Raw genomic sequence first — 4494 nt, 5'->3', positions numbered from 1 at the left:
CCCACTGCCTCCCCCCTGTTGTCCACCAGTCGCTCTACCCACCCCCCTCTCTCCCCCGACAACCACCTATCTCCCTCCCCCCAACCCCCTCAAGGCTTGCCCCAGCATCTCTCCGCCCAAGCTTGGGATCATTGCAGGTTCGATCCCCGATCGGTGGGGGGAGGGGGGTAGGTGGGAGGGTGGAGGGGAAGAGGCGGAAACCTCGAACCCCTCCCTTCCGAACCAGGGGGCCAGACGGGACGAGGCCGGGACACACGGATGATGGTCGCGGCTCCTCTGGCAGTGATGGGAGGGGGGGAGATGCGGTGGGAGGTGGGGGAGGGGAGAGGCGTTGGGAGGGGGGTGTCGAGGCAGTGCCGGGAGCTGGGCACAGATCCTCGGCCCACGGGACGAACACGCCAGGCAGGAAAGTCGGTGAGGGGGGGAGCTGAGCCGACATGGCCCACGTGTGGGTCACCCCAACAACCGGGTCCAGGAGGAATTTCCAGCTCTGCCCTGCCTGCTTCCCTCTGTCATCGCCGCCCCGTGGGCTAAACCTGCTGACCCAGGCCGGAGATGCCCACGGGGAGGGAGGTGGTTAATAAAAACTGGGGCTGCAGGAGGTTACAGAGAGAGGGAGGGTTGTAGGGGCTGGAGGAGGTTACAGAGATAGGGAGGGGTGTAGGGGCTGGAGGAGGTTACAGAGATAGGGAGGGTTGTAGGGGCTGGAGGAGGTTACAGAGATAGGGAGGGTTGTAGGGGCTGGAGGAGGTTACAGAGATAGGGAGGGTTGTAGGGGCTGGAGGAGGTTACAGAGATAGGGAGGGTTGTAGGGGCTGGAGGAGGTCACAGAGATTGGGAGGGTTGTAGGGGGCTGGAGGAGGTGACAGAGATAGGGAGGGTTGTAGGAGCTGGAGGAGGTTACAGAGATAGGGAGGTTTGTAGGGGGTGGAGGAGGTTACAGAGATAGGGAGGGTTGTAGGGGCTGGAGGAGGTTACAGAGATTGGGAGGGTTGTAGGGGGCTGGAGGGGGGTTACAGAGATTGGGAGGGTTGTAGGGGCAGGAGGAGGTTATTGAGATAAGGAGGGTTGTAGGGGCAGGAGGCGGTTACAGAGATAGGGAGGGTTGTAGGGTCTGAAGGGGGTTACAGTGATAGGGAGGATTGTAGGGGGCTGGAGGAGGTTACAGAGATAGGGAGGGTTGTAGGGGCTGGAGGAGGTTACAGAGATAGGGAGGGTTGTAGGGGCTGGACGAGGTTACAGAGATAGGGAGGGCTGTAGGGGCTGGAAAGGGTTACACAGATAGGGAGGGTTGTAGCGGCTGTAGGAGGTTACAGAGATAGGGATGATTGTAGGTGGTGGAGGAGGTTACAGAGATAGGGAGGGTTGTAGGGACTGGAGGTGGTTACAGAGGTAGGGAGCATTGTAGGGGGCCGGAGGAGGTTACAGAGATAGAGGTGTGAGGTGTGAGTTGGGGGCACAGGGGAGGGTATGAGGGAATTTCTGCTAACGCTCAGTCTCTGACCTTACAAGTGAATTCTGTTCACTTCTTCACCAGGAATAGTTAGCCAGAAAATACAATCTGAAAAGTCGTTATGTACAAAAGTAGATATAAGCTACACTTAAGAGAAAATCTTCCATTTCTATAGTGTTCTCCACATACGCCCAATATCGCAGAACTGTCACGGAAGGGACTGTTAAACTGCGTTGAGATTGGGAACCTGCCAATTAGTTTTACACCTGGGGTGACAGGAATCCTGAATCAAGGTGGAACTTTTATCAAGGAGTGAAATCTCACACAACAACCCCGTGCTGTACCTGCGCTCGGAGTGTTTGATGGGGACAGTGTAGAGGGAGCTTTACTCTGTATCTAACCGCGTGCTGTACCTGTCCTGGGTGTGATTGATGGGGACAGTGTAGAGGGAGCTTTACTCTGTATCTAACCCCGTGCTGTACCGGTCCTGGGAGTGTTTGATGGGGACGGTGTAGAGGGAGCTTTACTTTGTATCTAACCCCGTGCTGTACCGGTCCTGGGAGTGATTGAGGGGACGGTGTAGAGGGACTTTTATTCTGTATATAACCCCGTGCTGTACCTGCCCTGGGAGTGTTTGATGGGGACAGTGTAGAGGGAGCTTTACTCTGTATCTAACCCCGTGCTGTACCTGCCCTGGGAGTGTTTGACATCGACACTGTAGAGGGAGCTTTACTCTGTATCTAACCCCGTGCTGTACCTGTCCTGGGAGTGTTTGATGGGGACAGTGTAGAGGGAGCTTTACTCTGTATCTAACCCCGTGCTGTACCTGCCCTGGGAGTGTTTGACAGGGACAGTGTAGAGGGAGCTTTACTCTGTATCCAAACCCATGCTGTACCTGCCGCATGGTCAGAGGGTCAGCACTGAGGGAGGGCCGCACTGTCGGAGGGTCAGCGCTGAGGGAGCGCCGCACTGTCGGAGGGTCAGTGCTGAGGGAGCGCCGCACTGTCGGAGGGTCAGTGCTGAGGGAGCGCCGCACTGTCGGAGGCTCAGTGCTGAGGGAGCGCCGCACTGTCGGAGGCTCAGTGCTGAGGGAGCGCCGCACTGTCGGAGGCTCAGTGCTGAGGGAGCGCCGCACTGTCGGAGGCTCAGTGCTGAGGGAGCGCCGCACTGTCGGAGGGTCAGTGCTGAGGGAGCGCCGCACTGTCGGAGGCTCAGTGCTGAGGGAGCGCCGCACTGTCGGAGGCTCAGTGCTGAGGGAGCGCCGCACTGTCGGAGGCTCAGTGCTGAGGGAGCGCCGCACTGTCGGAGGCTCAGTGCTGAGGGAGCGCCGCACTGTCGGAGGCTCAGTGCTGAGGGAGCGCTGCACTGTCGGAGGCTCAGTGCTGAGGGAGCGCCGCACTGTCGGAGGGTCAGTGCTGAGGGAGCGCCGCACTGTCGGAGGCTCAGTGCTGAGGGAGCGCCGCACTGTCGGAGGGTCAGTGCTGAGGGAGCGCTGCACTGTCGGAGGGTCAGTGCTGAGGGAGCGCCGCACTGTCGGAAGGTCAGTGCTGAGGGAGCGCTGCACTGTCGGAGGGTCAGTGCTGAGGGAGTGTCGCACTTTCAGAGGGGCAGTTATTCAGGATGAGACATTGTAAAGGTGGCCAATGTTTGTCCCTCACAATGGCATGAGAGAAAAAAATAAGCAGCTGGCCAGGATGTCACTGTGCCAAAATGGGCAGCTGCCTCTCCTGCATTGCAACAGTGACCACACTTCAAAAAATCTCCCCCACCGTCGGCTGTGAATCGTTTCTGGATTTACTCTGGAGAGATGTGATCGCACTGGGCTTTCGATTCGAGGCCCCATTCAGCCCCTCTTCTCAAGCCTGTTACACAGGAACAGCAGGAGGCCTATTCAGCCCCTCTTCTCGAGCCTGTTACACAGGAACAGCAGGAGGCCTATTCAGCCCCTCTTCTCGAGCCTGTTACACAGGGACAGGAGGAGGCCATTCAGCCCCCCTCTCGAGCCTGTCACATCGGAAGAGCAGAAAGCGGAATACTCTCTTCATGTGCTCCTTCTTTAGCTGCTGATTGCATTGAGTAGACTTTGGTCCATAGTCTTTCACAATGCTTATTAAATCTTGGACAAAAACACAACGAAGAGTCTTCTAGACAACTGAAAGGATAACAGAAAACACGAGAAAATACACACAGAATAAATGGTGATATCCAGACTGAGTATTAAAGATATATATCGACACAGTCATCAAAATAGAGTCGATACAAAGTGAAAATCCCACTACACAGCCCTCATCAAACACTCCCAGGACAGGTACAGCACGGGGTTAGATACAGAGTAAAGCTCCCTCTGCACCGTCCCCATCAAACACTCCCAGGACAGGTACAGCACGGGGTTAGATACAGAGTAAAGCTCCCTCTACACCGTCCCCATCAAACACTCCCAGGACAGGTACAGCACGGGGTTAGATACAGAGTAAAGCTCCCTCTGCACCGTCCCCATCAAACACTCCCAGGACAGGTACAGCACGGGGTTAGATACAGAGTAAAGCTCCCTCTACACCGTCCCCATCAAACACTCCCAGGACAGGTACAGCACGGGGTTAGATACAGAGTAAAGCTCCCTCTACACTGTCCCCATCAAACACTCCCAGGGCAGGTACAGCACGGGGATAGATACAGAGTAAAGCTCCCTCTACACCATCCCCATCAAACACTCCCAGGACAGGTACAGCATGGGGTTAGATACAGAGTAAAGCTCCCTCTACACCGTCCCCATCAAACACTCCCAGGACAGGTACAGCACGGGGTTAGATACAGAGTAAAGCTCCCTCTACACTGTCACCATCAAACACTCCCAGGGCAGGTACAGCACGGGGTTAGATACAGAGTAAAGATCCCTCTACACTGTCCCCATCAAACACTCCCAGGACAGGTACAGCACGGGGATAGATACAGAGTAAAGCTCCCTCTACACCATCCCCAACAAACACTCCCAGGACAGGTACAGCACGGGGTTAGATACAGAGTAAAGCTCCCTCTACACC

The sequence above is a fragment of the Cetorhinus maximus genome, unplaced genomic scaffold (assembly GCF_964194155.1).
Source record: "Cetorhinus maximus unplaced genomic scaffold, sCetMax3.hap1.1 HAP1_SCAFFOLD_1974, whole genome shotgun sequence".
NCBI classification, from domain to species: domain Eukaryota; kingdom Metazoa; phylum Chordata; class Chondrichthyes; order Lamniformes; family Cetorhinidae; genus Cetorhinus; species Cetorhinus maximus.
This window is presented reverse-complemented; position numbering follows the sequence as displayed.